The sequence below is a fragment of the Xyrauchen texanus genome, chromosome 36, assembly GCF_025860055.1.
Source record: "Xyrauchen texanus isolate HMW12.3.18 chromosome 36, RBS_HiC_50CHRs, whole genome shotgun sequence".
Lineage (NCBI taxonomy): Eukaryota > Metazoa > Chordata > Actinopteri > Cypriniformes > Catostomidae > Xyrauchen > Xyrauchen texanus.
In genome coordinates, this window is record NC_068311.1 from 33,257,110 (window position 1) to 33,270,118 (window position 13,009).

General features: G+C 41.1%; 1 protein-coding gene and 10 non-coding genes across 12 annotated transcripts in view; all 11 read left to right on the forward strand.

Moving 5' to 3' along the window:
- Positions 1-13,009, forward strand: part of LOC127629997 (tripartite motif-containing protein 16-like) — a 327,862-nt gene that overhangs the window by 220,722 nt on the left and 94,131 nt on the right. The window lies entirely within an intron of this gene.
- trnal-caa (transfer RNA leucine (anticodon CAA)) lies at positions 7,145-7,257 on the forward strand. Its single transcript has 2 exons — positions 7,145-7,182; positions 7,212-7,257. It is a non-coding gene; the product is annotated as a tRNA-Leu (tRNA).
- trnal-caa (transfer RNA leucine (anticodon CAA)) lies at positions 7,606-7,718 on the forward strand. Its single transcript has 2 exons — positions 7,606-7,643; positions 7,673-7,718. It is a non-coding gene; the product is annotated as a tRNA-Leu (tRNA).
- trnal-caa (transfer RNA leucine (anticodon CAA)) lies at positions 7,829-7,941 on the forward strand. Its single transcript has 2 exons — positions 7,829-7,866; positions 7,896-7,941. It is a non-coding gene; the product is annotated as a tRNA-Leu (tRNA).
- On the forward strand, positions 9,652-9,764 carry trnal-caa (transfer RNA leucine (anticodon CAA)). The gene is made up of 2 exons: positions 9,652-9,689; positions 9,719-9,764. It is a non-coding gene; the product is annotated as a tRNA-Leu (tRNA).
- Positions 9,860-9,972, forward strand: trnal-caa (transfer RNA leucine (anticodon CAA)). Its single transcript has 2 exons — positions 9,860-9,897; positions 9,927-9,972. It is a non-coding gene; the product is annotated as a tRNA-Leu (tRNA).
- On the forward strand, positions 10,083-10,195 carry trnal-caa (transfer RNA leucine (anticodon CAA)). The gene is made up of 2 exons: positions 10,083-10,120; positions 10,150-10,195. It is a non-coding gene; the product is annotated as a tRNA-Leu (tRNA).
- Positions 10,972-11,084, forward strand: trnal-caa (transfer RNA leucine (anticodon CAA)). The gene is made up of 2 exons: positions 10,972-11,009; positions 11,039-11,084. It is a non-coding gene; the product is annotated as a tRNA-Leu (tRNA).
- On the forward strand, positions 11,877-11,989 carry trnal-caa (transfer RNA leucine (anticodon CAA)). The gene is made up of 2 exons: positions 11,877-11,914; positions 11,944-11,989. It is a non-coding gene; the product is annotated as a tRNA-Leu (tRNA).
- Positions 12,110-12,222, forward strand: trnal-caa (transfer RNA leucine (anticodon CAA)). The gene is made up of 2 exons: positions 12,110-12,147; positions 12,177-12,222. It is a non-coding gene; the product is annotated as a tRNA-Leu (tRNA).
- On the forward strand, positions 12,878-12,990 carry trnal-caa (transfer RNA leucine (anticodon CAA)). Its single transcript has 2 exons — positions 12,878-12,915; positions 12,945-12,990. It is a non-coding gene; the product is annotated as a tRNA-Leu (tRNA).

Sequence of the window (13,009 nt, forward strand, 5' to 3'; positions counted from 1 at the left end):
ACAATAAAATGTCCTATCTGGATACTGGTGGTTTGTTTCAAATCCCAATGGAGTACAGATCAGGACATCATACCAACTGCTGTGATTGTTCACCAGTTGTTGTCAGTTATTTGTTGATGAATGTCACAAAATCTGAAGTCCCAATCATAGAGTAATTTTAGTTTTGTTTCCAGATTCTCAGAAAAGGGCGTAGTGCAGATAAAGATGTGCATCTAGAGTCATTATTTACAGTGGTGTCTCATATGTCAGATATCATTTTTAAGTGCTACTTTACAGTAATTGGTGCAAGCTTGATGAAGCCAGAATAGCCTGCTCTGATCTGTTATCTGTTCTGATTGATCTCTCAACATAAATAACGGAACAGCTGATTATGGCAACCTAGTTGAGTGTCGGTGCAGTGCTGGTGTTCATGTTAAGATATGTAAGAGTTAAGAACTGCTCTGAATGACTCAGTGAGTAAGTGAATGTCCTACTATGGTGACACAAAATCAAATAAAAAATCAAGCCACAACACCACTGAAATAGTCTTTATATTGCTTGAATGTATGTGAAAATGTATATGAAAAATAAATGGAAAATTCAAGACCTGACCCATATTTAGGCTACGTCTACATTAATCCTGATACATTTGGAAACAGTATTTTCAATATACGGGTATAAAAGGGAAGCCAACAGGCAAGTTCATTCAGATTTCTTCTTTGGAGCGAACGGTCACACTACAGCAAGCTGAAGTGGTCTGCTCACTCATTCACCTTCCCTCTCAGAGTGTTGCTGTTGGATCTATGCCGCATTCCAGCGGTCTTTCTCCACTATTCACTCTGCTGCAGACTACACACCTTGGGCTCTTTGACAGCGCTTCTGAAAGAGTTTATTTTCTCTAAAAGAGTGTGCACAGTGATGTTGAACGTCTTTTTAAAGATGCGCCTTTTTAAAGATGCCGTTCCATCTCCGTGCAGTTCCTGGATGAGGTCGTTACCTCTCCGCCTCTGATGGTCAGGAACACCGCTCCCACCCTGCAGTGCGGTCGCTGGCCTCCGTCCACCTTTTGGATGAGACAGTCAACTCGCCTCAGTGCCAGCCTAATGTCTCTCCCGGATGCTGAGACCCGGATGAGATGTCGATTACTGCATCGGCAGTTGTCCTAGTCGTGTTGGATGCTGAAGACTCGACCAGACTGCTGCCTTCGGTGTGGCAGCCCGGTCTGAGACAGATATTGCGCTCACTGCCATGCTTTCCTGGACCGCAGCAAATAATGCCCCCATCTCACAGGCCGGCCTCTTCGGCGACACCGTCGAGGACTTTGCCCAGCAGTTCTCGGCAGTGAAGCAACAGACGGAGGCCATACAGCACATCTTGCCCCAGCGCGGCACAACAATGCGCACCCCGTCTGTTCGATGAGGGCGTTCCCCTGCAGCAACCGAGCCGGCTCTGCCCCAGCTCGAGCCTACTACTCGCCCACGCCGTAGAGCCTCCCACAGGAGAGCGATTTCCCCTGCTTCTCGGCCGGCTGTCAAGACCCCTAAAAGGGCTACAATGTGTCCCTGAGATGGGCCACCTGAGGAAGGAGCTGACTACAGGAACCAAGGAGCTGGTGTACAGACCACTCCCTCCCCCGGTGCAGGGCAAGGAGGTAAATATTTTGTTCCCTTCTATTTTGTTCGCCGCACACAGCATGGGTTGTGGTACACACATAGTCAAGAAAACAGCAGTCTCCTCTCTCCTCTGGTTAGATCACCAGCCTTCCTTGTGGTAGACCCGCATATCCCTTGGCAGAGTCCTCTCTGCCCCGGTCGCTTTATTTTAGAATGCCCCCCTACGAATGGCAGGACTTACCACCACGCCTCTCCCGGCCATTGTTGCCTGTCTGGCCATTGGGCCTGTATGGTGTATTTGCCCCCTCTTGAGGGCAGGGTGTGGCCTCCATGGGGTTTTTTCCCCCTGGAAGAATAGGAATGGAAAAGAACGTGTTCACCTGCACATTTTATGAGCATTTTTAGGCCCCAGCTGAATCTATTTTTCTGCGTAGAGAAAACCTAGGGAGAAAAGGCCACAGCTGCCGAAGCCTGCTCCCATATTTGGTACATTTCCTTCCCCCCCTCAGGGTTATGTGGAAGCACACAACATCTTGGGGCATCTGGGGAGGCTCCACGCAGCCAGAGTGCATCTGTTCCTATGCTCATAGTAGCTTGCCTACATCTACATCGGCAGTTCACGTGACCAGTTCAGTCATTGTGGAGTTTCATATATGGGACCCCTAGTGTCACTTCATCGACACAACATCGAGTGAGTCACAGAAGGGGAACGTCTTGGTTACTGTCGTAACCTCTGTGCCCTGATGGAGGGAATGAGACATTGTGTCCCTTTTGCCACAGACAGAACTTTACCGCTGTTATGACCAGGACCTTGTCTCGGCTTCTCAGTGCAAAACCTGAATGAACTTGCCTGCTGGCCTCCCTTTTATACCCATATGTCAGGGGGAGTGGCATGCAAATTCAACTCGCCAATTATCATAGGCCTTCTCTCAAATATTTTAAGGTATTTCAGGCTCTCAAGATCAACCCCCCACAGAGTCAATTCATCGACACAACGTCTCATTCCCTTCATCGGGGAACGGAGGTTACGACAGTCCAAACTACAACGCAAAAACTGTGTTTTTAAATTCATCCACTTTGGAGTGCATTTTCAAAAAGCTTAGTTTCTCACGCAGTCTCAGTGTGGACGGAAGGCCAAAACGGAGAGAAAAAGATGCGTTTTCAAATGAAAACGTATTAATGTGGACAAGGCCTTAGTGACTAGTATATCATGGGTGCATCTCAATCAGCTCCCTAGTTCAGTTGTCAGGGCAGTGATTTGGCCATTTTTTAGGGCTGTCTCAATCGCAAAATCATTCCAGTGCACTGAAACATTTGCTCCCTAAAATTTCCCATAATTCACAGCAAAAACCAGGAAGCATTGTGGCTCACTATGTTCCTTCACCAGAAATGCATATTTTCAAAGTGCTGAAATTTGACTCTAAATATACTTTTACTGTCATTAAAATGCATTTAAAAAAATGTTAAAATGCATTTTTTTTCTTCTAAGGAGAAAACAAACAAAAAACAATATGTAACAATATAATGCTTTATTAACATTTTCCAAACAAAGCCTTCCACAATATAAACATAGAAATGTATATTTCTAAACACTAAACTATCACCAATTAAAACACTAAAACACTAAAATATCACCAATTAAAGTAACATTCAATGTTTTCCAAAGTCTAAGTGGGAGTTTGACTAATTGCAAGAACAAGTCCCCACAAAGGTTGCATATTCATTGCAATGAGCATTAAATTAAATCTCTTAAACTCTCATCCTCCACAATATTAATCTGCCGGTAGCCTGTGGCTATCTGCTTTCCTACAGCAATAGTGAAGCTGTGTTCCTTATTCAGAGCATCAACGATTTAGGGTGTCAGTGCTCCTTTGAAATTCATATGAAAAGCATTTGCAGACAAATCATCTCATATGTTTTGTTGATAGTTAAGACTCAATGTTCTTCTGTGATAATTAAAATATGCATTACTTTTAAAATATTTGATTCCTGTCATAAATTCCATTTGGGCTTGTTTTGTACAACAAATAGCATTAAGAGCTCCTTTCTCCATCACTTTATCACTGACACGGAATCACTGCTGTTTGTGTTTGCGGTGTGTGCATCAGTGTAATGACTGGGTGCACACATCACAAAGCCTTCCAACAAGTCTTGCTGGTTTATTAATGGTAAATGTGTTAATCACAAATAAGAAAATGTAACATGTAAACTTTTTACATTAATCGCGCTAACACATTAATTTTGCCAGCACTAAAAATTATCTTTTTAAAATGTAAGATCTACCGTTTACAAATAATAAAACTGCCGATCATTTAGATCTGCTGAATCTCTTTGACAATATCAATCCACGTGAGAAAACAATAGCCAATTAATATAGATAAATAAGACTAAAAAGAGAAAATATTCTTCCTTTTTTCATATTTCCCATTCAATGAGGAGCAAATAATACTTTCCTTGTCTTGCAAATATTGTGCATTTGCATACATGAGCCAGATATTTGCATAAATAATAATTGGTAAATGTTGAACAATCTGATTTAATGATGTTTGGGATTGAGAACACTTTCCTGTCCATTTCCTTTAGATGCTCGTTTTCATCATTGATTTCTCTTTTGTTGAGTATAGGCTTGGGTATACTTAAATTTTTCACATTCTGGGTCATCTTGCAGATGGTCGGGCACTCAACCTTTCAAAGTATACTCTTTTGATGGCAAGTGAATAAGAAACGTGTTCAATGCATTTGCAATTCAACAGCTTTGTGTAGCACAGTCAATGGCAGGCGCATGCTCCAATGATGCACATAGACAAGTATTGTTAGCAGGTTGAGAATATCTGGGTCACATGTGGATAGTCCACACAGACTCTGCTAATGACGAAATTTGCATTACGCATACAGTGCATGTTCCAGTCAGCAACGGGCAACCAATGTAATCTTTTGCATTAAGATTTTGCAAATGAGCTGACACCACATCCATAACATCCACTGTGATAATATGTTTTTCACATCTGAAGGTTTAACTGCACTCCAGAGCTAAGCAATTTGCATTAATACATTTGATGGAATAAGACTCAAACCAATATGTTAAACTAAGCATTGCTTTTTCTTGTTTTGGAAGGCAGTGTAACTACTATGTCCAGACAAGCATTAAACACATGCGCTTTGGTCTGGATCTGACTACCAGTGAATACTGTTGCATGCGCCGCTGGGGGTTGTTAATCTCTGATTTAGAGTGATATGATGATCAGACTGCAACTAAATTTCCTCAAAATTAGTTGGAGTCCCAGATAAAAGTGATTGGCAAGAAGGATTTGGCCTGCAGGCCACTAGTTAAGTAGCCCTGCTGTAATGAGTTGTAAATCATTGCTTGATGAGGTTTTGGCTGGTCAGGATAAAAACACAGATTATAAATAGATTTACTTCAACAGATATTTGCAGCAACAAAAGTAACCATCATTCTTTACTAATTTGTGTTTAACTTGATTTGAATTTAAGTAGCAACACGGTGCAGCAACTTCCAATGAGAGCGCAGACAGCGGAGCTTACATGATCCATTAACAATGTTGGGCATACAGCAGTTGGAACCATGTGGTCAGGAATTAGCTGGTTAGCTGGTCCTTGTTAGCACCTGTTGGTGCTAAAAAAGCATGTCAAACAAAAACAGCTGTTTTCTGTCAAAATATATTTGTATACATTATATATATATATATATCAAAATTATTAGTTTGGTTGCACTGTCAGAATTGCCGAGTGCTATGAAACACTAGGGACAAGGGCCTTAAAATCTTCTTACTTAAAGAGTAATCTGGTCTCCAGATGGAGGTATGGGTTCAAATCCCACTTCTGACATTACACTTTTACCAAGTGGCATGAATTTAAATGGAGTTATCTTTACAATCTCCAAAACACCTCTTTCTGCCAATCTCCAATAATAGAGTAGTTCAAGAAAAGTCTGCACTTGTTTGTGCAGTCAGAGTGGCCGCGTGGTCTAAGGCGCCAGACTCAAGGTTCTTAAAACCTTCTTACATGAAGAGTTTTCTGGTCTCCAGATGGAGGAATAATTTCAAATCCTACTTCTGACAGGAAATTTTTTACAAAAGGGCATAAAAGGAGTTATGTTTACAATCTCCAAAACACATGTTTCTGCCAATCTCCAATAATAGAGTCGTTCAAGAAAAGTCTGCACTTGTGTGTGCTGGCAGAGTGGCTGAGTGGTCTAAGGATCCAGCCTCAAGGTTCTTAAAACCTTCTTACATAAAGACTATTCTGTTTTCCATATGGAGGCGTTGGTTCAAATCCCACTTCTGACATGATACTTTTATCAAGTGGCATGAATTTAAATGGAGTTATACTTACAATCTCCAAAATGCCAATCTCCACTAATAGAGTCATTCAAGAAAAGTCTCCACTTGTGTGTGCTGTCAGAGTGGCTGAGTGGTGTAAGGCCCCAGCCTCAAGGTTCTTAAAACCTTCTTACATAAAGAGTATACTGGACTCCAGATGGAGGCATAATTTAAAATCCTACTTCTGACAGGACATTTTTTACAAAAGGGCATAAATGGATTTATGTTTACAATCTCCAAAACACCTCTTTCTGCCAATCTCCAATAATAGAGTAGTTCAAAAAAAGTCTGTCAGTGAGAGAGCTGTCAGAGTGGCCAATTGTTCTAAGGTGCCAGACTCAAGGTTCTCAAAATCTTCTTACATAAAGTGTATTCTGGTCTCCATATGGAGTCATGGATTCAAATCCCACTTCTGACATGATACTTTTACCAAGTGGCATGAATTTAAATGGAGTTATGTTTACAATCTCCAAAATACCATTCTCTGCCAATCTCCAATAATAGAGTCATTCAAGAAAAGTCTCCACTTGTGTGTGCTGTCAGAGTGGCTGAGTGGTGTAAGCGCCAGCCTCAAGGTTCTTAAAACCTTCTTACATGAGGAGTATTCTGGTCTCCAGATGGAGGCATAATTTAAAATACTACTATATGCCTATTTTTTACAAAAGGGCATAAATGGAGTTATGTTTACAATCTCCAAAATGCCAATCTCCAATAATAGAGTCATTCAAGAAAAGCCTGCACTTAGCGTGTGCTGTCAGAGTGGCTGAGTGGTGTAAGGCGCCAGCCTTCAGGATTTTAAAACCTTCTTACATAAAGAGTATTCTGGACTCCAGATGGAGGCATAATTTAAAATCCTACTTCTGACAGGACATTTTTTACAAAAGGGCATAAATGGAGTTATGTTTACAATCTACAAAACACCTCTTTCTGCCAATCTCCAATAATAGAGTAGTTCAAAAAGTCTGCCAGTGAGAGAGCTGTCAGAGTGGCCAATTGTTCTAAGGCGCCAGACTCAAGGTTCTCAAAATCTTCTTACATAAAGTGTATTCTGGTCTCCATATGGAGTTATGGATTCAAATCCCACTTCTGACATGATACTTTTACCAAGTGGCATGAATTTATATGGAGTTATGTTTACAATCTCCAAAATACCACTCTCTGCCAATCTCCAATAATAGAGTAGTTCAAGATATGTCTGCTTTTGTGTGTGCAGTCAGAGTGGCCGAGTGGTCTAAGGCGCCAGACTCAAGGTTCTTAAAACCTTCTTACATAAAAAGTATTCTGGTCTCCAGATGGAGGGGTGGGTTCAAATCCTACTTCTGACAGGACATTTTTTACAAAAGGGTATAAATGGATTTATGTTTACAATCTCCAAAACACCTCTTTCTGCCAATCTCCAGTAATAGAGTATTTCAAAAAAAGTCTGCCAGTGAGCGAGCTGTCAGAGTGGCCAATTATTCTAAGGAGCCAGACTCAAGGTTCTCAAAATCTTCTTACATAAAGAGTATTCTGGTCTCCATATGGAGGCGTGGATTCAAATCCCACTTCTGACATGATTCTTTTACGAAGTGGCATGACTTTAAATGGAGTTATGTTTACAATCTCCAAAATACCACTCTCTGCCAATCTCCAATAATAGAGTAGTTCAAGAAATCTCTGCTTTTTTGCGTGCAGTCAGAGTGGCCGAGTGGTCTAAGGCGCCAGACTCAAGGTTCTTAAAGCCTTCTTACATAAAGAGTATTCTGGTCTCCAGATGGAGGCGTGGGTTCAAATCCCACTTCTGACATGATACTTTTACCAAGTGGCATGAATTAAAATGGAGTTATGTTTACAATCACCAAAATGCCAATCTCCAATAATAGAGTAGTTCAAGAAATGTCTGCATTTGTGTGTGCAGTCAGAGTGGCCGAGTGGTCTAAGGCGCCAGACTCAAGGTTCTTAAAACCTTCTTACATAAAAAGTATTCTGGTCTCCAGATGGAGGGGTGGGTTCAAATCCCACTTCTAACATGATACTTTTACCAAGTGGCATGAATTAAAATGGAGTTATGTTTACAATCTCCAAAATGCCAATCTCCAATAATAGAGTAGTTCAAGAAATGTCTGCATTTGTGTGAGTGGCCGAGTGGTCTAAGGCGCCAGACTCAAGGTTCTTAAAACCTTCTTACATAAAGAGTATTCTGGTCTCCAGATGGAGGCGTGGGTTCAAATTCCACTTCTGACAAGGTACTTTTACCAAGTGGCATGAATTTAAATGGAGTTATACTTACAATCTCCAAAATACCACTCTCTGCCAATCTCCACTAATAGAGTCATTCAAGAAAAGTCTCCACTTGTGTGTGCTGTCAGAGTGGCTGAGTGGTGTAAGGCCCCAGCCTCAAGGTTCTTAAAACCTTATTACATAAAGAGTATACTGGACTCCAGAAGGAGGCATCATTTAAAATCCTACTTCTGACAGGACATTTTTTACAAAAGGGTATAAATGGATTTATGTTTACAATCTCCAAAACACCTCTTTCTGCCAATCTCCAGTAATAGAGTATTTCAAAAAAGTCTGCCAGTGAGCCGAGCTGTCAGAGTGGCCAATTGTTCTAAGGCCAGACTCAAGGTTCTCAAAATCTTCTTACATAAAGAGTATTCTGGTCTCCATATGGAGGCGTGGATTCAAATCCCACTTCTGACATGATACTGTTACCAAGTGGCATGAATTTATATGGAGTTATGTTTACAATCTCCAAAATACCACTCTCTGCCAATCTCCAATAATAGAGTAGTTCAAGATGTGTCTGCTTTTGTGTGTGAAGTCAGAGTGGCTGAGTGGTCTAAGGCGCCAGACTCAAGGTTCTTAAAACCTTCTTACATAAAAAGTATTCTGGTCTCCAGATGGAGGGGTGGGTTCAAATCCCACTTCTAACATGATACTTTTACCAAGTGGCATGAATTAAAATGGAGTTATGTTTACAATCTCCAAAATGCCAATCTCCAATAATAGAGTAGTTCAAGAAATGTCTGCATTTGTGTGTGCAGTCAGAGTGGCCGAGTGGTCTAAGGCGCCAGACTCAAGGTTCTTAAAACCTTCTTACATAAAGAGTATTCTGGTCTCCAGATGGAGGCGTGGGTTCAAATTCCACTTCTGAGCAGATACTTTTACCAAGTGGCATGAATTTAAATGGAGTTATACTTACAATCTCCAAAATACCACACTCTGCCAATCTCCACTAATAGAGTCATTCAAGAAAAGTCTCCACTTGTGTGTGCTGTCAGAGTGGCTGAGTGGTGTAAGGCCCCAGCCTCAAGGTTCTTAAAACCTTCTTACATTAAGAGTATACTGGTCTCCAGAAGGAGGCATAATTTAAAATCCTACTTCTGACAGGACATTTTTTACAAAAGGGCATAAATGGAGTTATGTTTACAATCTCCAAAACACCTCTTTCTGCCAATCTCCAGTAATAGAGTATTTCAAAAAAAGTCTGCCAGTGAGCGAGCTGTCAGAGTGGCCAATTGTTCTAAGGCGCCAGACTCAAGGTTCTCAAAATCTTCCTACATAAAGAGTATTCTGGTCTCCATATGGAGGCGTGGATTCAAATCCCACTTCTGACATGATTCTTTTACGAAGTGGCATGACTTTAAATGGAGTTATGTTTACAATCTCCAAAATACCACTCTCTGCCAATATCCAGTAATAGAGTAGTTCAAGAAATCTCTGCTTTCTTGCGTGCAGTCAGAGTGGCCGAGTGGTCTAAGGCGCTAGACTCAAGGTTCTTAAAGCCTTCTTTCATAAAGAGTATTCTGGTCTCCAGATGGAGGCGTGGGTTCAAATCCCACTTCGGACATGACACTTTTACCAAGTGGCATGAATTAAAATGGAGTTATGTTGCCAATCTCCAATAATAGAGTAGTTCAAGAAATGTCTGCGTTTGTGTGTGCAGTCAGAGTGGCCGAATGGTCTAAGGCGCCAGACTCAAGGTTCTTAAAGCCTTCTCACATAAAGAGTATTCTGGTCTCCGGATGGAGGCGTGGGTTCAAATCCCATTTCTGACATGATGCTTTTACCAAGTGGCATGAATTAAAATGGAGTTATGTTTACAATCACCAAAATGCCAATCTCCAATAATAGAGTAGTTCAAGAAATGTCTGCATTTGTGTGTGCAGTCAGAGTGGCCGAGTGGTCTAAGGCGCCAGACTCAAGGTTCTTAAAACCTTCTTACATAAAAAGTATTCTGGTCTCCAGATGGAGGGGTGGGTTCAAATTCCACTTCTGACAAGATACTTTTACCAAGTGGCATGGAGTTATGTTTACAATCTCCAAAATACCACTCTCTGCCAATCTCCAGTAATAGAGTAGTTCAAGAAATCTCTGCTTTCTTGTGTGCAGTCAGAAAGGCCGAATGGTCTAAGGCGCCAGACTCAAGGTTCTTAAAGCCTTCTCACATAAAGAGTATTCTGGTTTCCGGATGGAGGCGTGGGTTCAAATCCCATTTCTGACAAGATACTTTTACCAAGTGGCATGAATTTAAATGGAGTTATGTTTACAATCTCCAAAATACCATTCTCTGCCAATCTCCAATAATAAGAGTCATTCAAGAAAAGTCTCCACTTGTGTGTGCTGTCAGAGTGGCTGAGTGGTGTAAGGCGCCAGCCTCAAGGTTCTTAAAACCTTCTTACATGAAGAGTATTCTAGTCTCCAGATGGAGGCATAATTTAAAATACTACTATATGCCTATTTTTTACAAAAGGGCATAAATGGAGTTATGTTTACAATCTCCAAAACACCTCTTTCTGCCAATCTCCAATAATAGAGTAGTTCAAAAAAGTCTGCCAGTGAGAGAGCTGTCGGAGCGGCCAATTGTTCTAAGGTGCCAGACTCAAGGTTCTCAAAATCTTCTTACATAAAGTGTATTCTGGTCTCCATATGGAGTCATGGATTCAAATCCCGCTTCTGACATGATACTTTTACCAAGTGGCATGAATTAAAATGGAGTTATGTTGCCAATCTCCAATAATAGAGTAGTTCAAGAAATGTCTGCGTTGGTGTGTGCAGTCAGAGTGGCCGAGTGATCTAAGGCGCCAGACTCAAGGTTCTTAAAGTCTTCTTACATAAAGAGTATTCTGGTCTCCAGATGGAGGCGTGGGTTCAAATCCCATTTCTGACATGATACTTTTACCAAGTGGCATGAATTAAAATGGAGTTATGTTTACTATCTCCAAAATGCCAATCTCCAATAATAGAGTAGTTCAAGAAATGTCTCCATTTGTGTGTGCAGGCCGAGTGGTCTAAGGCGCCAGACTCAAGGTGCTTAAAACGTTCTTACATAAAAAGTATTCTGGTCTCCAGATGGAGGCGTGGGTTCAAATTCCACTTCTGACAAGATACTTTTACCAAGTGGCATGAATTTAAATGGAGTTATGTTTACAATCTCCAAAATACCACTCTCTGCCAATCTCCAATAATAGAGTAGTTCAAGAAATGTCTGCTTTCTTGTGTGCTGTCAGAGTGGCTGAGTGACGTAAGGCGCAAGCCTCAAGGTTCTTAAAACCTTCTTACATGAAGAGTATTCTGGTCTCCAGATGGAGGCAGAATTTAAAATACTACTATATGCCTTTTTTTTACAAAAGGGCATAAATGGAGTTATGTTTACAATCTCCAAAACACCTCTTTCTGCCAATCTCCAATAATAGAGTAGTTCAAAAAAGTCTGCCAGTGAGAGAGCTGTCAGAGTGGCCAATTGTTCTAAGGCGTCAGACTCAAGGTTCTCAAAATCTTCTTACATAAAGTGTATTCTGGTCTCCATATGGAGTCATGGATTCAAATTCCACTTCTGACATGATACTTTTACCAAGTGGCATGAATTTATATGGAGTTATGTTTACAATCTCCAAAATACCACTCTCTGCCAATCTCCAATAATAGAGTAGTTCAAGAAATGTCTGCTTTTGTATGTGCAGTCAGAGTGGCCGAGTGGTCTAAGGCGCCAGACTCAAGGTTCTTAAAGCCTTCTTACATAAAGAGTATTCTGGTCTCCAGATGGAGGCGTGGGTTCAAATCCCATTTCTGACATGATACTTTTACCAAGTGGCATGAATTAAAATGGAGTTATGTTTACAATCTCCAAAATGCCAATCTCTGCCAATCTCCAATAATAGAGTAGTTCAAGAAATGTCTGCTTTCGTGTGTGCAGTCAGAGTGGCCGAGCGGTCTAAGGCGCCAGACTCAAGGTTCTTAAAACCTTCTCACATAAAGAGTATTCTGGTCTCCATATGGAGGCGTGGGTTCAAATCCCACTTCTGACATGATACTTTTACCAAGTGGCATGAATTAAAATGGAGTTATGTTGCCAATCTCCAATAATAGAGTAGTTCAAGAAATGTCTGCATTTGTGTGTGCAGTCAGAGTGGCCGTGTGGTCTAAGGCCCCAGCCTCAAGGTTCTCAAAATCTTCTTACATAAAGAGTATTCTGGTCTCCATATGGAGGCGTGGATTCAAATCCCACTTCTGACGTGATTCTTTTATCAAGTGGCATGAATTTAAATGGAGTTATGTTTACAATCTCCTTACAACCTTCTTACATAAAGAGTATTCTGGTCTCCAGATGGAGGCGTGGGTTCAAATCCCACTTCTGACATGATACTTTTACCAAGTGGCATGAATTAAAATGGAGTTATGTTGCCAATCTCCAATAATAGAGTAGTTCAAGAAATGTCTGCATTTGGGTGAGCAGTCAGAGTGGCCGAGTGGTGTAAGGCGCCAGCCTCAAGGTTCTTAAAACCTTCTTACATAAAGAGTATTCTGGTCTCCAGATGGAGGCTTAATTTCAAATCCTACTTCTGACAGGATATTTTTTACAAAAGGGCATACATGGAGTTATGTTTACAATCTCCAAAATACCACTCTCTGCCAATCTCCAATAATAGAGTAGTTCAAGAAATGTCTACTTTTGTGTGTGCTGTCAGAGTGGCCGAGTGGTCTAAGGCGCCAGACTCAAGGTTCTTAAAACCTTCTCACATAAAGAGTATTCTGGTCTTCAGATGGAGGCGTGGGTTCAAATCCCACTTCTGACATGATACTTTTACCAAGTGG